This window comes from Hyla sarda, chromosome 5, assembly GCF_029499605.1.
Source record: "Hyla sarda isolate aHylSar1 chromosome 5, aHylSar1.hap1, whole genome shotgun sequence".
NCBI lineage: Eukaryota > Metazoa > Chordata > Amphibia > Anura > Hylidae > Hyla > Hyla sarda.
The window spans coordinates 307,833,674-307,860,826 of NC_079193.1; the positions used below are offsets into that span (position 1 = coordinate 307,833,674).

At 44.8% G+C, this 27,153-nt stretch overlaps 1 protein-coding gene across 2 annotated transcripts in view; it reads right to left on the reverse strand.

The window, feature by feature from the left end:
* Positions 1–27,153, reverse strand: part of SBSPON (somatomedin B and thrombospondin type 1 domain containing) — a 106,750-nt gene that overhangs the window by 13,420 nt on the left and 66,177 nt on the right. The window lies entirely within an intron of this gene.

The window sequence follows — 27,153 nt, forward strand, 5'->3', positions numbered from 1 at the left end:
ACGATCTTCCCATACATATCTAATTGGAAACTTAAAAAAATAAATCCTTAAAAAATATATAGTTCATTTTTTGAAGACACATTGGCCCTGACTTATCAAAATGTGTGACAATAAAACTGGAGAGGTTTTTCTCCCCCAAAACAACCAATCACAGCTCACCTTTCCTATCTTAACAAGCTCTAGTAAAGTGCTCTGAGCTGTGATTGGATGCTGTGGGCACAATCTTTCTAGTTTTTCTATCACACATTTTGATAAATTGGGACCATTGTCTTTAACCTCTTAATGACTGCAATTTATCTTTTACGGCGGTCATTAAGGGTTTTCACTTTAGCTGCCATGAAGACCCCCAGGCTTGCCAACAGAGTACACAACCCTGTTGTGAAGTATGGCCAGGTACATTGCCTGTCAGAATTATGCTGATAGGCTGAATGCACTTGAGCGCTAGTGCAGTGTAGTATACTAGCGATCAATCCCCTTTTGGGAGAAGTAAAAATTAAGTAAACAGAAAATGTCTCATATGGCTTAGTTGATGAAAAAGTTACAGCACTTGGAAGATGACAATGAAAAAACTAAAAAAAAAAAAAAAAATCTGTTCAGTGGATATATGCAGTTGTTTAGCTCAGGCAAACAGCTAATCAGCAGGATGCCTGGGGTCAGCACCCCACCGATCACCTAAAAACAGCTGGATTGGAAAATTAGGTGAAAAATCACCTTCCTTTCAGAAATGTTGATGCTTGGGGCCCAGAGTGTTACACAGCCATCATACAACCCCCACTCCCCCCCCCACCCTAAACTGCCAACTACTGGATCAGGCAGGACATAACTGCTGCAATGTATCTAAGGGGCAGTATAACACTCTGGGCCCAGACGTTACTCCTGACCCAAGCATCACAATTTCTGAGAGGAAGAAGATTGCAGCCGGGGACTGGAGCGGGACACCAAAGGCACAATGGGAGCATTGGAGATAAGTAAAGGTTTGTTTTTTATATGTTGGTAAGTGGGCAAAGTTGTAAAAAGAAATAGGTTTCTGTCTCCATTGCTGTTCCTGACCATATTTAGATGCACTTTGTCGGCAAGTGGTTGCGTTACTGGAATCTTCTTATCCGCCACTGCCTTATTTTGACTGCTTTGCAATTTGTGGATTTAGAATAGAGCAAATTGTTCTCATCTCATCAGGCTGAAATTCTTCTAACAGCTTCCAAAGAGACTTTATCTAATCCTTTGCCAAGATTTTTTTGTTTGTAATTTTCTAGCACTGTCAAAACCAAACAGTATTCAGTTGTGTTATTTTGAACCTTTGTTAGTAATATGGGAGGTGTACAGAGTCCTTCTACACATCCTATATACATTTCCCATTTCTAAACCCTGGTAAAAATATAATAACCAAAGTTAAACCTCAGTTTATCAAACAAATGTGTCAACACTGTAGACTAATAGACCTACTTTAGGATCAGAAATCCCTCAACATGTTTTGAATCAGATAAACTGAAACTGATCTAAGTGGATATGGTAGCAGTGAGGAGTTTAAAGGGAATGTATAATTTATTTATTTACTAGTCAAATCAGACACTGAAACATATTGTTTTTTTTTTCTAATATGTTTTTTTATTTTCTGATTGTATGTTTATTTGATTATAACATTCATAAATATGAATATTTAGCATAAGTTGCATTTAGAAATGTGCTTTACAGCAGCCACATGAACTTCGGAAACTGTGGTCTGCAGATTACTGATTGACTTCTATGGATGTTAAAGGGGTACTCCACCCCTAGACATCTTATCCCCTATCCAAAGAATAGGGGATAAGATGTCAGATCGCCGCGGTCCCGCTGCTGGGGAGCCCTGGGATCCCCGCTGCAGCACTGCGCTATCATTACAGCACAGAGCGAGTTCACTCTGCACGTAATGACAGGCAATACAGGGGCCGGAGCATCGTTACGTCACGGCCCGCCCCTTTCAATACAAGTCTATGGGAGGGGGCGTGGCAGTCATCACGCCCCCTGCCATAGACTTGCATTAAGGGGATGGGCCGTGATGTCATGAGGGGCGGAGCCATGATGTCACGCTGCTCCGTCCCCTGTATCGCCCGTCATTACACACAGAGCGAACTCGCTCTGTGCTGTAATGATAGCACAGTGCCGCAGCGGCGATCCCAGGGCTTCCCAGCAGCGGGACCGTGGCGATCTGACATCTTATCCCCTATCCTTTGGATAGGGGATAAGATGTCTAGGGGCGGAGTACCCCTTTAAGGGCATGCTCTCACAAAGCTCAGTATATAGCTGTTACATTTCAATGTAATCCTGTCCAGGAAGTGTGCGCTTGTTGTGAGGCTCAGTGGATGAAAACTGCAAGAAATGGGTTCTGTGTATCCAGAGCAGGAAGCTCCATCTTCTTTTTTTTTTTAAATATATTTTTAATAAAGCATTTCAAACTATACATATAAAACATATGTGATACATTCAAAAGAACATAGAAGTAACATCGTAGTTCTCCGATACAGTAAATATAACATCACAGGGTTCATATATCATCCATCCCATAGTATATCTAGCCCTGAGCTAGACCTCGTGACTAAGTTAGATATAGAATGAATTTAAGAATATGTATAAACAGTAAATATCAGAACATATTAAAGCCTCAATTCTCATCTGGCAAACGCAAGGCTCCAAGCGTGCCTTTCAACTCCTCAGTGTTATACCAAGAAGTATGTCGAAATGGGTGTACAACATCTATTATCTCCGAAGGAGTAAGATGAGATATTATAAAAGTTCGTCATTTTTTGAAGAATTTCTTGGTGCCTGAGTCCATATGATTTTCTGCATCAATTCTGTCTATACCCATAAAATGTTTCAACTGTGTCATGAGTAAAGTTAGATCAGGAATATGTGATTCGAGCCATGTCATCAGTAGGCATTTCAATGCAACCAGAAGCACAATGTGGATAAATTGGGGTGGTCTCCCCTCCCTCCCGCTTGTCCTCAGTGTACGGAGCCCCGCTTGTCCTCAGTGTACAGAGTCCTGCTTGTCCTCAGTGTACAGGGCCCCGCTTGTCCTCAGTGTACAGAGCCCCGCTTGTCCTCAGTGTACAGAGCCCCGCTTGTCCTCAGTGTACAGAGCCCTACTTTTCCTCAGTGTACAGAGCTCCGCTTGTCTTCAGTGTACAGAGCCCTGCTTGTCCTCAGTGTACAGAGCCCTGCTTGTCCTCAGTGTACAGAGCCCCACTTGTCCTCAGTGTACAGAGCCACGCTTGTCCTCAGTGTACAGAGCCCTACTTTTCCTCAGTGTACAGAGCTCCGCTTGTCTTCAGTGTACAGAGCCCTGCTTGTCCTCAGTGTACAGAGCCCCGCTTGTCATCAGTGTACAGAGCCCCGCTTGTCCTCAGTGGGGCGCTTGTCCTCAGTGTACAGAGCCCCGCTTGTCCTCAGTGTACAGAGCCCCGCTTGTCCTCAGTGTACAGAGCCCCGCTTGTCCTTAGTGTACAGAGCCCCGCTTGTCCTCAGTGTACAGAGCCCCGCTTGTCCTCAGTGTACAGTGCCCCACTTGTCCTCAGCGTACAGATTCCTGCTTGTCCTCAGTGTACAGAGCCCCGCTTGTCCTCAGTGTACAGGGCCCGCTTGTCCTCAGTGTACAGGGCCCCGCTTGTCCTCAGTGTACAGGGCCCCGCTTGTCCTCAGTGTACAGATTCCTGCTTGTCCTCAGTGTACAGAGCCCCGCTTGTCCTCAATGTACAGGGCCCCGCTTGTCCTCAGTGTACAGATTCCTGCTTGTCCTCAGTGTACAGAGCCCCGCTTGTCCTCAGTGTACAGAGCCCCACTTGTCCTCAGCATACAGATTCCTGCTTGTCCTCAGTGTACAGAGCCCCGCTTGTCCTCAGTGTACAGGGCCCGCTTGTCCTCAGTGTACAGGGCCCCGCTTGTCCTCAGTGTACAGGGCCCCGCTTGTCCTCAGTGTACAGGGCCCCGCTTGCCCTCAGTGTACAGATTCCTGCTTGTCCTCAGTGTACAGAGCCCCGCTTGTCCTCAATGTACAGGGCCCCGCTTGTCCTCAGTGTACAGATTCCTGCTTGTCCTCAGTGTACAGAGCCCCGCTTGTCCTCAGTGTACAGAGCCCCGCCTGTCCTGGGTGTACAGAGCCCCGCTTGTCCTCGGTGTACAGAGCCCCGCTTGTCCTCGGTGTACAGGGCCCCGCTTGTCCTCCGAGGACAAGCGGGGCCCTGTACACTGTTTGCAGAGCCCCGCCTGTCCTCGGTGTAACTTATATCTCTGACAGTGCCATCATGTAGGCGGTGGTGAAAGTCAGGTAGAAGATGGAGTAGGCTTCCCTTCAGCACAGAGTATTTCTGGCAGTCTGCCTCACTACAATTCCCTCCAGAAATACTCTGTGCTGCTATTTCTGTAATAAATCTAAGAGGCCTCAGCCTCACCCAAGCAGGGGGCAAAAAAGGTAAAGTGTGTGGCTTATAAATGAACCCTGCTTGTCCTCAGTGTACAGAGCCCCGCCTGTCCTCGGTGTACAGAGCCCCACCTGTCCTCGTTGTACAGAGCCCCGCCTGTCCTCGGTGTACAGAGCCCCGCTTGTCCTAGGTGTATAGGGCCCCGTGTGTCCTCTGTGTACAGGGCCCCACCTGTCCTCGGTGAACAGAGCCACGCTTGTCCTCGGTGTACAGAGCCCCGCCTGTCCTCGGTGTACAGAGCCCCACTTGTCCTTGGTGTATAGGGCCCCGCCTGTCCTCGGTGAGCAGAGCCACGCCTGTCCTCTGTGTACAGAGCCACGCTTGTCCTCTGTGTACAGAGCCCCGCTTGTCCTCGGTGTACAGAGCACCGCTTGTCCTCGGTGTACAGAGCACCGCTTGTCCTTGGTTTACAGAGCCCCGCCTGTCCTCGGTGTACAGAGCCCTGCCGAAGAAGTGCCCTGATCTCTCTGCCGGCTTTCTCAGTCAGCATCTGCATGGACACATAAACAGGCTAGCTTGGCCAGGCGGGTGGCTTATGAATTGTATAGTTGTGTGTATCTTCTACCTGCCTTTCACTGCTCCCTACATGATGGCTTAGTATGACATATAAGTCATATGTGAAATATAACTTATATCTCTGACTGTGCCGTCATGTAGGCGGCGGTGAAAGGCAGGTAGAAGATGGAGTAGGCTTCTCTGCAGCACAGAGTATTTCTGGCAGTCTGCCTCACTACAGTTCCCTCCAGAAATAAGGCAGGTACCCAGGTGGAAAACTTTTTTTTTTATCAACTTGTACCAGAAAGTTAAATAGATATTTAAATTACTTCTCTTAAAATTTTATAATGCTTTCAGTACTTATTAGCAGCTGTATACTACAGAACAATCTCTTTTCTATTTGGGATTTCTTTTCTGTCACGACCACAGTGCTGTCTGCTGACACCTCTGTCCATTTTAGGAACTGTCCAGAGCAGAAGAAAATCCCCATAGCAAACATATGCTGCTCTGGACATTTCCCAAAATGGACAGAGGTGTCAGCAGAGAGCACTGTGGTCGTGACAGAAAAGAAATCCCAAATAGAAGAGAATTTCCTCTGTAGTATACAGCAGCTAATAGGTACTGGAAGGATTAAGAATTTTTAAGAGAAGTAATTTACAAATCTGTTTGACTTTCTGGCACCAGTTTAAAAAAAAAAAAAAAAAAAAGGTTTCCACCGGAGTACCCTTTGAAAGGTGAGTGGAGGGTGGAGCCAAGTTGGACTGGGTATCACAGACAGAGATCCCAAGTTGGCACAAAAAGGAGGAGTTCAGTGTTTTAAGGCACTTGGAGGGAGATTCATCAAAACCTGTCCAGAAGAAAAGTTGCTGAGTTGCCCAGAGCAACCAATCAGACCGCTTCTTTCATTTTTGAAGCAATTTGACTGGTTGCTATGGGCAAGTGGACAACTTTTCCTTTGCACAAGTTTTGATAAATCTCACCTGATTGGCATTGCCATCCCTCAAAGTACCCCATAGCCTCAAGCGCACTGCACCCCATATTCCTTTCTATGGCAAATATTCATATGCATACTGGGCGGGAATAGGGGCGGGGCAGAGGTGGGGCCAGGAGTGGAGTCTTGCTGAGGGCCCTTGCTTTATTTGGTCCGGGGGCCCTGAGTGGTGTCAGTCCGCCCCTGCCTGTAGATGTAACCTGCGGCAACAAAGTGCAGATCCCTGACCTGATTTTAATCTAACTGTTAAACAGATTATCCCAACACAACACGGAAAGTGAAAGTGTTGAAGCCATTTCAATATTGATTAATAAAAGTGGAGCTTAGGAGCTTATGGTACACATCTACTTTAATTCATACATTTGGGTCCATGTGTTTAACAAAACAAAAACAAAAAAGAAGCCACGTAGCACATACAGAAGTAACTAACTATAAACAGTATTTACACATTACATGTGATCCCCTAGATAAGCTATGGAGGACCCATAGTGCTAACCCATACACAAAAACCTAACAGACACTTGTTGTATTTCACATATATGTCCCACTTACATGATTCAGCACCCACAAGGATGAAAAAAGTATATCATGGATCAACGGTATGTATATATATATATATATATATATATATATGTGTGTGTGTTAGAACCACTTTGAGAAGACCGCACAAAAATGGAATATGGAAACCATATAAAATGTATGGTGGACTGAGAAACAGTCTTCCATTATTTGGTCTGGATAGGTGGGATAGTTTTCTTTGCTTGCAATGACTTTACATAGCTCATTGAGTTATTTATTTTTTGTGTTGTTCTCCTCATAGTTATTAGGAGCGAGCACAAAAAATGGTATCAAAGAATAGGATCAATTAGTCATTTCCTAAAGTACCGGAGCCAAAATTTATCCACCCAGATGAGGATATTAGAAGGAATTTCTGAATTGTTCCTTGTCTTCCTGAATTGCTTGTGATATAATGACAGCCTGAAGCGAGCACATTCAAGAACCCTTACAAGAGATGGAGAGAATTCATGCAGGCTTTGTGGGGCTAAGGTTCATAATGAACTAAACAGCCCCACAAACTGTGAGATTAAAAATTCTCCAATTGCAAAGCAACAGGTTCCCAAGGCTTGATAAAGTCTTACTAAGGTTAGAATATGGAGAATGAGGCTGATTCACCTTCTGATTTGTCTTAAAGAAATGTTAAGGGATTGCATACCTAAATAACACTTGGCAGATCTAACTTCTGCAGAAATTCTCTTGAAGGATGATTTCAAAAAGTTCCCTAATTTTTCTTAGACCATGTATATGGTAAATGCATATGCTGGAAAAAATTCTGACTTCTTTCTTGAACATATGAGACCAATGTATACATCTGTATGTCATACTTCTATGTGTGTTACCCAGTAACTTTTTGATAAATAAATAAATATATATGTGTGCGTATATGTATGTGTATATTTATATATATATATATATATATATATATATATATATACACACACACACACACACATACAGCCTGTAATTTTCATCATAGGTATACCTCAACTATGAGAGACATAATGAGAAAAAAAATCCATAAAATCACATTGTCTGATTTTTAAAGAATTTATTTGCAAATTATGGTGGAAAATAAGTATTTGGTCACCTACAAACAAGCAAGATTTATGGCTCTCACAGGCCCCTTTCACACTATAAAATTATCCGTTAAAAGATCCGTTATAAACGTCCGTTAGAAAAGCTTTAAAAAAAAGGATGTTAAACATCGTTTACAAAATCCCATTAAAGTCTATGGGATTTTTTGATTATCCGTTATGACCCGTTATAGTCCTTCATGACTAACGGATGTTAGTTGTGATGGAAGAATTAACGGAACATGCACTAATTTTTCTTCAGTCACAAGAAACGGATAAATTAACGTCCGTTATTTTTAACATTGAAGTCTATGGCAAACGGATGAGCCTTTATGTCATCCATTTGCACCTGGTTTATTATATCCGTTATTATTTCTGAGCATGTTCAGAAGAGGTGACATCAGCAGACTCCTGCAGTGCTGAGGGACTACTACTACTCCCATCATGGAACAGACTTGTTTCCATGATAGGAGTAGTAGTTCCCTGGCTGCAGGAGTCTGCGGGTGGCTGGGGAGGCTACATGGGGGTGGCTGGGGAGGCTGTTTGTACTACTACCCCATCATGGAACAGAGTCTGTTCCATGATGGGGGTTGTAGTACAGGGGCTGAGGGATTCATCGCACCAGGTCTCACTTCTGAGACCAGATACGATCAGAAGTTATTAAGCAGAGGAGCTGGCGGCATGGTCCGCAACCCTGTGATGTATATTGTGTTATAAGGTAAAAGACTAGATGTCCAGCGCTAGGATTCGTGCAAAAGAAGAATATCTTTATTGCTAAAACGCCATAACAGGGGTCAGAAAGTGACGCGTTTCAGGTGCGTTAGCACCCTTAATCGTACATAAGATAAAACCACAATTGTCTGTATATTTATAGGGGAAATGACGTTACTCTCACAGGTGGAAGGTAATGGGAGATACTCACATGACCATTCTCCCAGGGTCAGAACATTAACCCTTCACACTCAAAACGTGGATATGTATAATTTAAAATACAAAAAATGTTGTTAAGACAAAAAGACGCACTATGATGCATACATATGCTGGGGGGAATGAATAAGATATAAATGTAGAATGATAGATTACATTCCCAAATGTATGTGTATATGCATGCAGCATAAATGCGAAAAAAACGCACATGTCACAGAAAATCTGTCTGAATAATAGTCAAATAATGTATTAGACCGATTAACATACATGCTGGTAACAAAAAGGCACTAACATAGGGAGAAACAGAAATATATGCTCTGCCTAGTGCATAGGTGGGAAAGAAAATATCTAATAGATCTAATATATCTAATATACATTGGTATGGCAGATATATCGATGATTTGATATTCATATGGAGGGGTGACACTAAAAACATTGATTCTTTCAAAAGCTTTTTGAATTCGATTATGCTTAACTTATGCTTTACTGTCAACCATTTTGCTTCAAACGTGCCTTTCTTAGATTTAACTATGAAGGGTGACATAGAATCCAAAAAAGTAATATCCACCACTTACCGCAAAGATACCGCTGTGAATTCCATTTTACATGCACATTCTTGTCACCCCCCACACGTTATTAACAATCTTCTGATTGGGGAAGCCATTCGAACCAGACGTAATTGCACCAGGGATGTGGATTTCTCTACTGGACTGAATGCGTTATCCCAACGCCTTCATCATAGAGGGTACCCTCAGTGGTCATAGAATTGCTCTGTCTAGGAACAGAGATGATCTTCTCAAAACTAAATATCCTAAACACATTGACAGAAGTACCCCCAATGCCATAGTTTTTTCCACACAATATAGTGCCCAATATCCGCAAATCTGACCCTCAACTACAAGGTGCCATGCATACTGGGTTTCGATGTGTGGCCAAACGTGCTCCTACTCTTGGTCAAACTATATCACCATCATTATTCTCTTCTCATAGCATAACTTCACCCACCTGGTTGAAAACTGTAGGTACATATAGATGCGGACACACTCGTTGTACATGTTGCAGCATTCTGTGCCCCACGTCTGTCGTCACGTCATACACGACAGGAGCAACCCAGAACATCAGACAATATATCAATAGCAACACTTAATACGTGGTCTATCTCCTGTCGTGTGTGACGTGCAAACTACAGTATGTGGGGTGCACCACTAACAGTCTAACAACCCGCATCAGAAAACATTTATCTGATATTCCACACTTCAACTCTAGAAATGTTTCTGCTGTATCCCTACATTGTGCCCAACATCATGGTGGAGATTTCTCCTCTATTAGTCTATTTGCAATTAAAAAAGTTTTTCTGCCTAAACGTGGTGGCAACCATAGACAAAAATTACTGAACCGTGAGGTGTTCTGGATCATCAAGTTGGGGACCAGGACACCCCAGGGCTTAAACAAATGACAACATGTCATCCTGCATTATTAGGTTATTATTTGTTTTTTCTCTTCTTTCCCCCACTTTTTTTTTATCTCATTTCTGCATCTGCCTTGTATTCATTTTACGTTTCGTTAATATATTTTATTACATTAATATTTAGAAACATCACGTTTCATGCAGTTGCGTGTTAGTACTCTGATACAAGGTCCATACATGTGCTATTATGTGGTTGATAAAAAAATATTTACAAAAAATATTAAAAAAATAATTGTACATTTTCTTTCCCACCTATGCACTAGGCAGAGCATATATTTCTGTTTCTCCCTATGTTAGTGCCTTTTTGTTACCAGCATGTATGTTAATTGGTCTAATACATTATTTGACTATTATTCAGACAGATTTTCTGTGACATGTGCGTTTTTTTCGCATTTATGCTGCATGCATATACACATACATTTGGGAATGTAATCTATCATTCTACATTTATATCTTATTCATTCACCCCAGCATATGTATGCATCATAGTGCGTATTTTTGTCTTAACAACATTTTTTGTATTTTAAATTATACATATCCACGTTTTGAGTGTAAAGGGTTAATGCACTGACCCTGGGAGGATGGTCATGCGAGTATCTCCCATTACCTTCCACCTGTGAGAGTCACGTCATTTCCCCTATAAATATACAGACAATTGTGGTTTTATCTTATGTACGATTAAGGGTGCTAACGCACCTGAAACGCGTCACTTTCTGACCCCTGTTATGGTGTTTTAGCAATAAAGATAATTTTCTTTTGCACGAATCCTGGCGCTGGACATCTAGTCTTTTGCCTTTACGAAGTCGTGCTGCCTTGCACAGTCCGTGCGCTCCGGGGCCATTGAGGGTGAGCTGTGAACTCTATCCAATATTGTGTTTTAACTTTCATTTTTAAATCCCCCACGGGGAGTCCTGAATGGCCAGTACTGAGGAGTCATTCAGGGCTCTCCTCAGGTTTTTTGGGCAGCGGGGGCTATATGTATATTAAAAGCGCTGTGGGGGGTAAGATATACAGTGCTGCAGGGGGGGTAGACATGTAGCCTATATATCTAGCCCCCCAGCACATTTATAATATGCACCCCCACCAGCGCATTATATATATTTTATATATATATATATATATATATATATATATATATATACCCCCCTCAGCGCATAAATAAACATATGACCCCCACCAGCGCATTTATATATACAGCCCGCAGCGCATTAATAAACATATGACCCTTGCCAGCACATATATATATATATATATATATATATATATATACATACCCCCTCCGGCGCATTTGTCATATGTCACCGCAGTGTTATGAATGAAAAGTATTTCTATCAGGAGCGCATAGTGCCAGCAGCCGGCGGCCCGATGCTACTGAAATACTTTTCATACATAGCGCTGCGGCGGCATATGTATATAGGTGCGCTGTGGGGGGCAGATAACGCTATATGTCTGCCCTCCCAGCTCATCTATGTACATATACCCCTGCAGTGCTATGAATGAAAAGTATTTCTATTAGCAGCACATAGTGCCAGCTGGCCCGATGATGCTGATAGAAATACTTTTCATATATATCGCTGCTGTGGCATATGTATGTAGAAGCGCTGTTGAGGGCAGATAACGCTATATGTCTGCGCCCCCCCAGCGCATCTATGTAGATATTCCCCTGCAGTGCCATGAATGAAAAAAAAAAGTCACAAGGCTCTTGATAAATTCTGCGCACAGACTTAGGGATCTATGGTTTAGACGATACTTAAACCTGCTCCAGCATGGTCTGACATTTAAGCGTACTTTTGGCCAATGCGACTTTTCGCCGAAAAGTCGCTTTTGATAAATTCAGCACCAATGCATTTTTCTGTCTAAAATAGACTAGAATGCATTATGTTCTAAAAATCCTCTATAGCAAAAGTCGCACATATGTAGACTGCGACTTTTTGTGTGACAAATTTAGACAGGAAAAAACAGTCTAAATCCTTTGATAAATGTGCTTCAACATGTTTTTACTTTTGGAAGACATCAGAGGGCTTCAAAGTTCTGCAGCAATTTTCCAATTTTTCACAAAATTTTCTAAATCGGAATTTTTCAGGGGCCTTTATATTAGAAATACCCCATAAATTACCCCATTATAAAAACTGCACCCCTCAAAGTATACAAAATAACATATAGAAAGTTTGTTAACCCTTTAGGTGTTTCACAGGAATAGCAGCAAAGTGAAGGAGAAAATTAAAAATCTAAATTTTTTTACACTAACATGTTCTTGTAGAGCCAGTTTTAGATTTTTTACAAGGGGTAAAAAGAGAAAAAGCCCCCCCCCCCCCCCCAAAATGTGTAACTAGTGATGTCGCGAACATAAAATGGGCAGGCGAATGGGCAGGCAAATTTTAAAACCCACAGGGACACTGTTATGATTCGGCTAGCTGGATGTGGATCCTCTGTGTCAGCGAGGGATTGGCGTGGACCGTGTCGGTGGACCGGTTCTAGTTTGCTACTGGTTTTCACCAGAGCCCGCCGCAAAGCGGGATGGTCTTGCTGCGGCGGTAGCAAAAAGGTCGTATCCACCGGCAACGGCTCAACCTCACTGACTGCTGAGAAGGCGTGGGACAGAAGGACTAGGCAGAGGCAAGGTCAGATGTAGCAGAAGGTCGGGGCAGGCGGCAAGGTTCGTAGTCAATGGATATAGCAAGAGGTCAGGAACACAGTAATGGCAAACACAATAAACGCTTTCTCCAGGCAAAATGGCAACAAGATCCGGCAAGGAAGTGAGGGGAAAGTGAGGTTAAATAGACAGGGAGCAGGTGTAGGCTAATAGACTGATTGGGCCAGGCACCAATCATTGGTGCACTGGCCCTTTAAATCTTAGAGAGCTGGCGCGCGCGCGCCCTAAGGAGCGGAGCCGCGCGCGCCAGGATGTGACAGCCGGGGACCGGGACAGGTGAGTGACTTGGGATGCGATTCACGATCGGGCGCGTCCCGCTATGCGAATCGCATCCCCGCCGGCAGAGTCAGTGCAGCGCTCCCGGTCAGCGGGTCTGATCGGGGCGCTGCAGAGAGAGGAACGCCGCGAGCGCTCCGGGGAGGAGCAGGGACCCGGAGCGCTCGGCGTAACAGACACTTTCTGGCCCCAATAGTGATTTAAAAGTTGTTTCAAGGGGACTATTACCTGGACTGTGGCGTGCCAGAGTGGGATCCATGGCAAAACTCCCATGGAAAATTACATAGTTGATGCAGAGTTGATGGTTTTAATCCATAAAGGGCATAAATCATCTATTATTCCTAAATGAGAGATCAAATACAGCAGCATGTGGACCATTTTTAGGCCAAGGCAGCTCATCTGATCAGGCCTTGTTCAGTCAAATGTATCGCCCAGTGTCAGTCCCTTCAGGATCCATCCCTCATTCATTTTAAGAAAGGTGAGGTAATCCAGACTTTTTTGACCAAGGCGACTCCTCTTCTCAGTGACAATACCTCCTGCTGCACTGAAGGTCCTTTCTGACAGGACACTTGAAGTGGGACAGGCCAGAAGTTCGAGCGCAAATTGCTCAAGCCACAGGTCAAGCCGAAACACCCAGTAGTCAAGGGGTTCATCGCTCCTCAGAGTGTCGATATCTGCGGTTAAGGCCAGGTAGTCTGCTACCTGTCGGTCAAGTCATTCTCTGATGGTGGACCCCGATGGGCTGTGGTGATGCGTAGGACTTAAAAAGCTCTGCATGTCCTCCTTCAACAGCATATTGTACAGCATCCTGTCCTTGCCGGCGTGTTCGTGGGAGGAGGAGGATTACTTTCACCTCTTCCCCTGTTAGATCCCTGTTGTGCTGTGACATGACCCTTATACACTGTGTACAGCATACTTCTTAATTTATATTGGACCTGCTGAATCCTTTCCGCCTTGCTGTAATGCGGTAACATGTCAGGCACTTTATGCTTATACCGGGGGTCTAGTAGCGTGGACACCCAGTACAGGTCGTTCTCCCTCATTCTTTTTATACGAGGGTCCCTCAACAGGCACGACAGCATGAAAGACCCCATTTGCACAAGGACGGATGCTGAGCTACTCATGTCCCGTTCCTCATCCTCAGTAATGTCAGGGAAGGTATAATCTTCTTCCCCCCAGCCACATACAACACCACAGGAACCAGATAGGTGACAAGTAGCACCCTGGGATGCCTGCTGTGGTTGGTCTTCCTCCTCCTCTTCAAAGCCACATTCCTCCTCTGACTCCTCTTCCTCACAATTCTCTTCCAGCGTTGCCGCAGGTCCAGCAAGCGATGCTGATAAGGCTGTTTCTGGTGGTGATGGTGTCCACAACTCTTCCTCTTCACGCTCATCTACTGCCTGATCCAGCACTCTTCGCAGGGCACGCTCCAGGAAGAAAACGAACGGCATGATGTTGCTGATGGTGCCTTCGGTGCGACTGACCAGGTTTGTCGCCTCCTCAAAAGGACGCATGAGCCTACAGGCATTATGCATGAGCCTCCAGTAACGTGGCAAAAAAATTCCCAGCTCAGCAGATGATGTCCTAGCACCCCAGTCATACAAATATTCGTTGATGGCTTTTTCTTGTTGGAGCAGGCGGTCGAACATTAGGAATGTGGAATTCAACGTGTCGGGCTGTCGCAAATCAAGCGCCTCACTGGCATGTTGTTTCGCCGCTGGATATCTGACAAGTGCGCCATGGCCGTGTTGGAACGCCTGAAATGGCCACACACCTTCCTGGACTGCTTCAGGACATCCTGAAAGCCTGGGTACTTGAGCACAAAGCGTTGTACAATCAGATTACACACATGTGCCATGCACGGCACATGTGTCAACTTGCCCAACCTCAATGCCACCAACAAATTTGTTCTGTTGTCACAAACCACCTTGCCGATCTCCAGTTGGTGCGGAGTCAGCCACTGGTCCACCTGTGCGTTCAGGGCCGACAGGAGCACTGGTGCGGTGTGACTCTCCGCTTTGAGGCAAGTCAACCACAAGATGGTGTGACACTGCCGTATCCGGGATGTGGAATAGCACCTGGGGAGCTGGGGGGGTGCCGGTGATGTGGAGCAAGACGCAGCAGTGGAAGAGGACTCGGCCGAGGATGTTATGGAAGAGGATGGAGTAGGAGGAGTAGAGGAGGTGGCAGCAGGCCTGCCTGCAAGTTGTGGCGGTGTCACCAACTCCTCTGCACAGCCACGCATTCCATGGTTTACCCAATGCGCATTGTAGGTGATATACCTGCCCTGACCATGCTTTGCAGACCAGGTATCAGTGGTCAGATGGACCCTTGCCCCTACACTGTATGCCAGACATGCCATAATTTCCTTTTGCACAATGGAGTAAAGGTTGGGGATTACCTTTTGTGCAAAAAAATTTCGTCCAGGTACCTTCCACTGCGGTGTCCCAATGGCTATAAATTTTTTAAAGGCCTCAGACTCCACCAGCTTGTATGGTAAAAGCTGGCGGGCTAGCAGTTCCGACAAGCCAGCTGTCAGACGCCGGGCTAGGGGGTGACTTTGAGACATTGTCTTCTTGTGCTCAAACATCTCCTTGACAGACACCTGACTGATGGCAGATGAGCAGGAACTGCTCAAGGCGAGAGACGGAGAGGCGGATGGTTGAGAGGGGGCAAGGAGGGCAGCAGTGGTTGACCTGTCTGAAGATGCTGGACCAGGAGGAGGATGGCGGCTTTGACTTTGTGTGCTGCTTGTACTGACATGTTGATCCCATAGGCGTTTGTGATGTGACATCATGTGCCTTCGCAAAGCAGTTGTGCCTAGGTGGGTGTTGGACTTCCCATGACTCAGTTTCTTCTGGCACAGGTTGCAAATGGCCTCGCTGTTGTCAGAGGCAGACACACAAAAAAAATGCCACACTGCTGAGCTCTGCGATGACGGCATTCCGGTGGTGGCAACAGCATGTGTTGATTGGTGTCCCGTCTGGCTGACCCGAGGGTGCCGATGCATGCTGTCTTACTGTGCCACTAGCACCTTGCAACTACCTTCCCCTGCTTCCAACTGGGTCTCCTCCTCCTCTCTGTCTCCCCATCTGAACTTTCCCCCTCTTCTCTTCTAGCGGGCACCCACGTGGCATCCACGGACACATCGTCATCATCAACACCTTCACCGCTATCTGATACCTCAAGAAAGGAAGCAGCAGCGGGTACAACATCATCATCACACCGTACGTCCATGTGTGTAATGCTGCCTGACTGAGATATATCCCTGTTAACTACATCCTCTGGCAATAATGGTTGCGCATCACTCATGTCTTAAAACTGATGTGTAAATAACTCCTCTGAAGGATCAAGTAAAGCTGCTGCGGTGCTAGTGTTGGTGGTGGCGGCAGGCGGGCAAGTGGTAGCATGAGAGGTGCCCGAAGCTAAGCTAGAGGAGGAGAAGGACGGTGTGTCAAGGTTCCGACCGGAAGCTGTAGTAGATTGGGTGTCTTGTGATAGCCAGTCAACTAAGTCCTCAGAACTTTGGGGGTTCAGGGTACGTGGCCTCTGAACACTGGCCATTCTAGGGCCAAAGGGAATCCCAGCACCAAGACGGCCCCTGCGGGGTGGCCTTCCTCTGCCTGTCATTTTTTTGGTTCAATTTGCACAAGTGTCACACCAAATGTGATTTGCACTAGGGTGACACAATTTGCCCTGCAGGCAGAAAAACTGGCAACTGTGACGTGAACTGACAGTGACGACTGGTTTTATTTAACAGCCAAAAAAGGTATTTTTTTTTTATTTGCATAACTGTCACACCTAATGTGATTTGCAATAGGGTGACACAATTTGCCCTGCAGGCAAAAAAAATGGCAACTGTGACGTGAACTGACAGTGACGACTGATTTTATTTAACAGCCAAAAAAGGTATTTTTCTTTTAATTTGCACAACTGTCACACCTAATGTGATTTGCACTAGTGTGACAATGAGCAAAAAAGCTTGCCAGCGGAGTTCCCCTTTTAAGTAGTGGTTCCCAATCAGGGTGCCTCCAGCTGTTGCAAAACACAAGGACTGATATATTTCAGCCCTTTGAATACTGTAGTAGTTAGTTGCTTTAAAGAAAAAAAGCTTGCCAGTGGAGTTCCCCTTTTATGCAGTGGTCCCCAACCAGGGTCCCTCCAGCTGTTGCAAAACACATGGACTGATATATTTCAGCCCTTTGAATACCGTAGTAGTTAGTTGCTTGAAGGAACTTAAGTTTGATTCTGGAGTACCCCTTTTAACCAGCGGTTCCCTCCCAACCAGGGTGCCTCCAGCTGTTGCAAGACACACGGACTGATATCTTTCAGCCCTTTGAATACTGTAATAGTTAGTTGCTTGAAGGAACTTAAGTTTGATTCTGGAGTTCCCCTTTTCACCAGCGGTTCCCTCCCAACCAGGGTGCCTCCAGCTGTTGCAAGACACACGGACTGATATCTTTCAGCCCTTTGAATACTGTAGTAGTTAATTGCTTGAAGGAACTTAAGTTTGATTCTGGAGTTCCCCTTTCAACCAGCGGTTCCCTCCCAACCGGGACTGATATCCTTCAGACCTAAAAAGGGCTTTTTTGGGTGCTGTCCTTAAAGCAGATGTTACACTAGTGCTTTAGAAGTAAACTGGAACCTGAATACACCACCTAGCAGCAACCTAGCTATCGCTTTCCCTATACAGCAGGAGCAGCTTCTCTGACCCTCCACTTCCTAAGCCTGCAGCATGCTGGATGAGGGTAAAATGGCATCCGTGCAAGAGGTAGGAGGGTCTGGAAGGGAGGGACTGCTGCTGATTGGCTGTAATGTGTCTGCTGACTCTGACTCACAGGGTCAAAGTTTACTGCAATGTTAAAGTATAGGGGGCGGATCGAACTTCACATATGTTCGCCCGGCGATGTGAACGCGAACATGCTAAATTCGACGGGAACTGTTTGCCGGCAAACAATTTGCGACATCTCTATGGGTAACCCAATTTCTCTCGAGTAAGGAAATGCCTTATATGTGAACGTAAAGTGTTCTGCGGGCTCAGAAGGGAAGGAGCGACAATGGGATTTTGGAGAGTAAATTTAGCTGAAATGGTTTTGGGGAGGGGGGATTGTTGCATTTTGGAAGCCCCTATGGTGCTATAACAGCAAAAACAACACCCCACATGGCATACCAATTTGGAAACTACACCCCTCAAGGCTCGTAACAAGGGGTACAGGGAGCCTTAACACCCCACAGGTGTTTGACGACATTTCAGTAAAGTCGGATGTGTATACGATTTTTTTTCACTAAAATGCATTTTTTACCCCCAAATTTACAATTTTTACAAGAGGTAATAGGAGAAAATGCCCCCCCAAAAGTTGTTACCCCATTTCTTCTGAGTATGGAAATACCCTATGTGTGTTCTGCGGGTGCACTACAATGCTCAGAAGAGAAGGAGTCACATTTGGCTTTTTAAAAGCAAATTTTGTTGAAAAGGTTTTTGGGGGGCATGTTGCATTTAGGAAGCCCCTATGGTGCCATGACAGCAATCCCCCCCCACATGGCATACTATTTTGGAAACCACACCCCTCAAGGCACTTAACAAGGGGAACAGTGAGCCTTAACACCCCACAGTTGTTTGACGACTTTTCGTTAAAGTCGAATGTGTAAACTAATTTTTTTTTCCTCACAAAAATGCTGTTTCCCCCCCCCCCCCCAATTTACCATTTTTATAAGAGGTAATAGGAGAAAATTCCCCCCAAAATTTGTAACCCCATTTCTTCTGAGTAAGGAAATATCCCATGTGTGGATGTAAAATGCTCTGCGGGCAAACTACAATGCTCAGAAGAGAAAGAGCGCCATTGGGCTTTTGGATAGTTAATTTGTTTGGAATGGAAGTCGGGGGCCATGTGCGTTTACAAATCCCCCATGGTGCCAGAACAGTGGACCCCCCCCCCCCCCCTCACATATGACCCCATTTTGGAAACTACAGCCTCATGGAATGTAATAAGGGGTGCAGTGAGCATTTACACCCCACTGCACCCCTTTTGGAACAGTGGGCTGTGCAAATGAAAAATTGCACAGCCGCTGACTGCTCCTGGGGCCCCGATCCCACCGCCGATGCCAGGGATCGGGGGCCCCAGCCTCAGGTACCTACTCCCGGCAACCACTCACCCTCCAGAACAGGGGGCAGAGCGGGTGCCGTTAGGGACACCCCACAGCAGGATTCCTGATCCGTTGGCCGATAACGGCCGATGAATCAGGACGATCATGAAGTGGCACCAGAGCACCTCACTTCTGCTGCTAAAGAATGATAGGTTCTGTCTCGGACGGCAACTATCATCCTCTTCTTCTGGGTCACCGGGGACCCGATTGACCCAAAATCACCGCAAATCGCGAATGATTTCAGCAGGCATCCCGGGACTGGAATTCCCACAGGCGTACAGGTACGCTCTGTGTACTTAACCCCTTAAGGAACCGGGGTTTTTCCGCTTTTGCATTTTCGTTTTTTCCTCCTTGCCTTTAAAAAATCATAACTCTTTCAATTTTGCACCTAAAAATCCATATGATGGCTTATTTTTTGCGGCACCAATTCTACTTTGTAATGACGCTTAAAATTAATACGTTTAAAATTGTCATCTTCTGACCCCTATAACTTTTTTATTTTTCCGCGTATGGGGCGGTATGAGGGCTCATTTTTGTGCCGTGATCTGAAGTTTTTATAGGTACCATTTTTGCATTGATAGGACTTATTATGATTTTTTCATGATATAAAAAGTGACCAAAAATGCACTATTTTGGACTTTGGAATTTTTTGCACGTACGCCATTGACTGTGCGGTTTAATTAAGATATATTTTTATAATTCAAACATTTCCGCACATGGCGATACCATATATGTTTATTTTTATTTACACTGTTTTTTTTAATGGGAAAAGGGGGATGATTCAAACTTTTAATAGGGGAGGGGTTAAATGATCTTTATTCACTTTTTTTTTTTGCAGTGTTATAGCTCCCATAGGGACCTATAGCACTGCACACACTGATCTTTTACATTGATCAGTGGTTTCTCATAAGAAACCACTGATCGACGATTCTGCCGCTTGACTGCTCATGCCTGGATCTCAGGCACTGAGCAGTCATTCGGCGATCGGACAGCAAGGAGGGAGGTAGGGATTCTCCGGCTGTCTTGTAAGCTGTTCGGGATGCCGCGATTTCGCCGCGGCTATCCTGAACAGCTCACTGAGCTAACCGGCATGCTTTCACTTTCACTTTAGACGCGGCGATCAATGCCGCGCGCTATTAGCTATTGGCCCCGCGTTGTGGAGCGGTACTCCGGTGAAAAACTTTTTTTTTTAATCAACTGGTGCCAGAAAGTTAAACAGATTTGTAAATTACTTCTATTAAAAAATCTTAATCCTTCCTGTACTTATTAGCTGCTGAATACTACAGCAGAAATTATTTTCTTTTTCAAACACAGAGCTGTCTGTTGACATCATGACCACATTGCTCTCTGCTGACATCTCTGTCCATTTTAGGAACTGTCCAGAACAGCATATGTTTGCTATGGGGATTTCCTTTTACTCTGGACAGTTCCTAAAATGGACAGAGATGTCAGCAGAGAGCACTGTGCTCATGATGTCAGCAGACAGCTCTGTGTTTCAAACGGAAAATAATTTCCAATGCAGTATTCAGCCGCTAATAAGTACAGGAAGGATTAAGATTTTTTTAATAGAAGTAATTTACAAATCTGTTTAACTTTCTGGCACCAGTTGATTTAAAAAAAAGTTTTTCACCGGAGTACCCCTTTAACCCCTTAACGACGCAGGAGGTATATTTACGTCCTGCGCCGGCTCCCGCATCACATCGCGACGGTCCCGGCGCTCATCAACGGCCGTGAACCGCGGCTAATACCACAGATCGCCGATCATGGCAATGTGCGCTATTAACCCTTTAGAAGCGGCGGTCAAAGCTGACCGCCGCTTCTAAAGTGAAAGTGAAAGTATCCCGGCTGCTTAGTCGGGCTGTACGGGACCGCCGCGGTGAAATCGCGGCATCCCGAACAGCTTACAGGACACCGGGAGGGCCCTTACCTGCCTCCTCGGTGTCCGATTGACGAATGATTGCTCCGTGCCTGAGATCCAGGCAGGAGCAGTCAAGCGCCGATAACACTGATCACAGGCGTGTTAATACACGCCTGTGATCAGGATGAGAGATCAGTGTGTGCAGTGTTATAGGTCCCTAGGTCCCTATGGGACCTATAACACTGCAAAAAAAAAGTTTTAAAAAAGTGTTAATAAAGGTAATTTAACCCCTTCCCTAATAAAAGTTTGAATCACCCCCCTTTTCCCATAAAAAAAATAAAACAGTGTAAATAAAAATAAATATAAACATATGTGGTATCGCCGCGTGCATAAATGTCCGAACTATAAAAATATATAATTAATTAAACCACACAGTCAATGGCGTACGCGCAAAAAATATTCCAAATTTCAAAAAAGCTTATTTTTTGTCACTTTTTATGCCATTAAAAAATGAATAAAAAGTGATCAAAAAGTCCGATCAAAACAAAAATCATACCGATAAAAACTTCAGATCACGGCGCAAAAAATGAGTCCTCATACTGCCCCGTATGTGGAAAAATAAAAAAGTTATAGGGGTCAGAAGATGACATTTTTAAACATATAAATTTTCCTGCATGTAGTTATGATTTTTTCCAGAAGTAAGACAAAATCAAACCTATATAAGTAGGGTATCATTTTAACCGTATGGACCTACAGAATAAAGATAAGTTGTCATTTTTACCGAAATATGCACAGCGTAGAAACGGAAGCCCCCAAAAGTTACAAAATGATGTTTTTTCTTCGATTTTGTCGCACAATGATTTTTTTTTCTGTTTCGCCGTGAGTTTTTGGGTAAAATGACTGATGTCACTGCAAAGTAGAATTGGTGACGCAAAAAATAAGCCATAATATGGATTTTTAGGTGGAAAATTGAAAGGGTTATGATTTTTAAAAGGTAAGGAGGAAAAAACAAAAGTGCAAAAATGGAAAAACCCTGAGTCCTTAAGGAGTTAAGTACCAGGGCGTCAGTACCTGTACGCCCTGTGTCCTTAACCCCTTAAGGACCAGGCCATTTTATACCTTAAGGACCGGAGCGTTTTTTGCAATTCTGACCACTGTCACTTTAAACATTAATAACTCTGGAATGCTTTTAGTTATCATTCTGATTCTGAGATTGTTTTTTCGTGACATATTCTACTTTAACTTAGTGGTAAAATTTTATGGTAACTTGCATCCTTTCTTGGTGAAAAATCCCCAAATTTGATGAAAAAAATGAAAATTTTGCATTTTTCTAACTTTGAAGCTCTCTGCTTGTAAGGAAAATGGATATTCAAAATATATTTTTTTTGGGTTCACATATACAATATGTCTACTTTATGTTTGCATCATAAAATTTATGAGTTTTTACTTTTGGAAGACACCATAGGGCTTCAAAGTTCAGTAGCAATTTTGAAATTTTTCACAAAATTTTCAAACTCACTATTTTTCAGGGACCAGTTCAGTTTTGAAGTGGATTTGAAGGGTCTTCATATTAGAAATACCCCATAAAAGACCCCATTATAAAAACTACACCCCCTAAAGTATTCAAAAAAACATTCAGTAAGTGTATTAACCCTTTAGGTGTTTCACAGGAATAGCAGCAAAGTGAAGGAGAAAATTCAAAATCTTCATTTTTTATACTCGCATGTTCTTGTAGACCCAATTTTTGAATTTTTATAAGGGGTAAAAAGGAGAAAATTTTTACTTGTATTTGAAACCCAATTTCTCTCGAGTAAGCACATACCTCATATGTCTATGTTAATTGTTCGGCGGGCGCAGTAGAGGGCTCAGAAGGGAAGGAGCGACAAATGGTTTTTGGGGGGCATGCCGCATTTAGGAAGCCCCTATGGTGCCAGGACAGCAAAAAAAAACACATGGCATACCATTTTGGAAACTAGACCCCTCAGGGAACGTAACAAGGGGTAAAGTGAACCTTAATATCCTACAGGTGATTCACGACTTTTGCATATGTAAAAAAAATATATATTTTTTTTACCTAAAATGCTTGGTTTCCCAAAAATTTTACATTTTTAAAAAGGGTAATAGCAGAAAATACCCCCCAAAATTTGAAGCCCAATTTCTCCCGATACAGAAAACACCTCGCATGGGGGTGAAAAGTGCTCTGCTGGTGCACTACAGGTCTCAGAAGAGAAGGAGTCACATTTGGCTTTTTGAAAGCAAATTTTGCTCTGGGGGCATGCCGCATTTAGGAAGCCCCTATGGTGCCAGAACAGCAAAAAAAAAAAACACATGGCATACCATTTTGGAAACTAGACCCCTCGGGGAACGTAACAAGGGGTAACGTGAACCTTAATGCCCTACAGGTGTTTCACGACTTTTGCATATGTAAAAAAAAAAAAATTTTTTTTTCCTAAAATGCTTGGTTTCCCAAAATGTTTACATTTTTAAAAAGGGTAATAGCGGAAAATACCCCGCAAAATTTGAAGCCCAATTTCTCCCGATTCAGAAAACACCCCATATGGGGGTGAAAAGTGCTCTGCTGGCGCACTACAGGTCTCAGAAGAGAAGGAGTAACATTTGGCTTTTTGAAAGCAAATTTTGCTCTGGGGGCATGCCGCATTTAGGAAGCCCCTATGGTGCCAGAACAGCAAAAAAAAAAACACATGGCATACCATTTTGGAAACTAGACCCCTCGGGGAACGTAACAAGGGGTAATGTGAACCTTATTACCCTACAGGTGTTTCACGACTTTTGCATATGTAAAAAAATATATATTTTTTTTACCTAAAATGCTTGGTTTCCCAAAATTTTTACCATTTTAAAAAGGGTTATAGCAGAAAATACCCCCCAAAATTTGAAGCCCAATTTCTCCCGATTCAGAAAACACCCCATATGGGTGTGAAAAGTGCTCTGCTGGCGCACTACAGGTCTCAGAAAAGAAGGAGTCACATTTGGCTTTTTGAAAGCGAATTTTGCTCTGGGGGCATGCCGCATTTAGGAAGCCCCTATGGTGCCAGGACAGCAAAAAAAAAACACATGGCATACCATTTTGGAAACTAGACCCCTCGGGGAACGTAACAAGGGGTAATTTGAACCTTAATACCCTACAGGTGTTTCACGACTTTTGCATATGTAAAAAAATATATTTTTTTTTTACCTAAAATGCTTGTTTTCCCAAACATTTTACATTTTTTAAAAGGGTAATAGCAGAAAATACCCCCCAAAATTTGAAGCCCAATTTCTCCCGAGTACGGCGATACCCCATATGTGGCCCTAAACTGTTGCCTTGAAATACGACAGCGCTCCAAAGTGAGAGCGCCATACGCATTTGAGGCCTAAATTAGGGATTGCATAGGGGTGGACATAGGGGAATTCTACGCCAGTGATTCCCAAACAGGGTGCCTCCAGCTGTGTAAAACTCCCAGCATGCCTGGACAGTCAACGGCTATCTGGCAATACTGGGAGTAGTTGTTTTGCAACAGCTGGAGGCTCCGTTTTGGAAACAGTGGCGTACCAGACGTTTTTCATTTTTATTGGGGAGGGGAGGGGGGCTGTGTAGGGGTATGTGTATACGTAGTGTTTTTTACTTTTTATTTTATTTTGTGGTAGTGTAGTGTAGTGTTTTTAGGGTACAGTCACACGGGCGGGGGGTTCACAGTAGTTTCTCGCTGGCAGTTTGAGCTACTGCAGAAAATTTGACGCAGCTCAAACTTGCAGCCGGATACTTACTGTAATCCTCCGCCCATGTGAGTGCACCCTGTACGTTCACATTGGGGGGGACATCCAGCTGTTGCAAAACTACAACTCCCAGCATGTACGGTCTATCAGTGCATGCTGGGAGTTGTAGTTTTGCAACCGCTGGAGGCTCCGTTTTGGAAACAGTGGCGTACCAGACGTTTTTCATTTTTATTGGGGAGGGGGGCTGTGTAGGGGTATGTGTATATGTAGTGTTTTTTACTTTTTATTTTATTGTGTGTTAGTGTAGTGTAGTGTTTTTAGGGTACAGTCGCACGGGCGGGGGGTTCACAGTCGTTTCTCGCTGGCAGTTTGAGCTGCGGCAGAAATTTTGCCGCACCTCAAACTTGCAGCCGGATACTTACTGTAATCCTCCGCCCATGTGAGTGTACCCTGTACATTCACATTGGGGGGGGGGGAACATCCAGCTGTTGCAAAACTACAACTCCCAGCATGTACGGTCTATCAGTGCATGCTGGGAGTTGTAGTTTTGCAACAGCTGGATGCACACTGGTTGTGAAACACCGAGTTTGGTAACAAACTCAGTGTTTTGCAACCAGTGTGCCTTCAGCTGTTGCAAAAGCTACAACCCCCAGCATGTACGGACAGCGGAAGGGCATGCTGGGTGTTGTAGTTATGCAACAGCTGGAGGCATACTACTTTGGCTGGGGATGCTGGGGATTGTAGTTATGCAACAGCTGGAGACACACTGGTTTGCTACTTAACTCAGTGTGCCTTCAGCTGTTGCAAAACTACAACTCTCAGCAGTCACCGACAGCCAACGGGCATGCTGGGAGTTGTAGTTATGCAACCACCAGATGCACCACTACAACTCCCAGCATGCACTTTAGCTGATTGTGCAAGCTGGGAGTTGTAGTTACACAACAGCTGAAGGTGCACTTTTCCATAGAAAGAATGTGCCTCCAGCTGTTGCAAAACTACAAGTCCCAGCATGCCCATAAGGGCATGCTGGGAGTTGTGGTGGTCTGCCTCCTGCTGTTGCATAACTACAGCTCCCAGCATGCCCTTTTTGCATGCTGGGAGCTGTTGCTAAGCAACAGCAGGAGGCTGTCACTCACCTCCAACGATCCTCGCTGCACCAGGTCAGTCCCTCGTCGTCTCCGCCGCCGCCGCTGCTCCTGGGGCCCCGATCCCAACAGGGGCGCCGGGGATCGGGGTCCCCAGCACCCGGGGTGCACGTCCCGCACCCGCTCACGTCCTCCGGAAGAGGGGCGGAGCGGGTTGCGGGAGTGACACCCGCAGCAGGCGCCCTGATTGGTCGGCCGGTAATCCGGCCGACGAATCAGGGCGATCGCGAGGTGGCACCAGTGCCACCTCACCCCTGCTGGCTCTGGCTGTTCAGGGCCGTCTCTGACGGCCCCGATCAGCCAATAATTCCGGGTCACCGGGTCACTGGAGACCCGATTGACCCGGAATCCGCCGCAGATCGCTGGACTGAATTGTCCAGCGATCTGCGGCCATCGCCGACATGGGGGGTCATAATGACCCCCCTGGGCGATATGCCCCGATGCCTGCTGAACGATTTCAGCAGGCATCGGGGACCGGCTCCGCTCCAGATGGTTGCGGGGGGCCGGTAAAACACATGACGTTCTCATACGTCATGTGTCCTTAAGGACTCGGAAATGGAGACGTATGAGAACGTCATGTGTCCTTAAGGGGTTAAGGGGTTAAAAATCAGACAATGTGATTTTATGGATTTTTTTCTCATTGTGTCTCTCATAGTTGAGGTATACCTACAATTGGTGGCTGACTAAATACTTTATGGCCCCACTGTAATATATATGTGTGTGTTTGTGTATCTATCTATCTATCTCTCTCTCTCTCTCTCTCTCTCTCTCTGTATATATATATATATATATATATATATATATATAACAAAATATGTGTGTGTGTGTGTGTGTGTGTGTGTACATACCATGTTTTCCCGAAAATAAGACACTGTCTCATATATATTTTTCATCAAGAAGACACACTATGGCTTATTTTCAGGGGTTGTCTTATTTTTATTACGGTAAGTATAAAATGGTAGTTACCATATACCGCCCCCCTTATATGTCCATATTTCTTGTTCGAACACTCCTTATATGCCACTGTTTCCCAATCATTGTGCCAACATTGTCATATGCCCATTCTCTCCCTGCATATGCCCATTCCCCTCATATGCCCCCCCCTTTATTTTTTGTTCACTGTTTGAACATGAAATGGAGAGAAATTTACTGAATTTCTCCTCCATTTCATGAACCATACCTACCTGGCCTGCTGTACGTTACTTTCCTGCACCATAGAGTACTGGGAGGAAGTGGCTTTAACTTCCTCCCAGTGCTAGGCAACCACAGGGACTTGGGAGCCGCCACCACACAGAAATTGCATCCCCACGTTGATCAGCTGGGACACGGGACACGCCGCTGCACGGTATCGGGACATCCCTACTGTACCTGTCAAGATGGGGCAGATGAGAAGG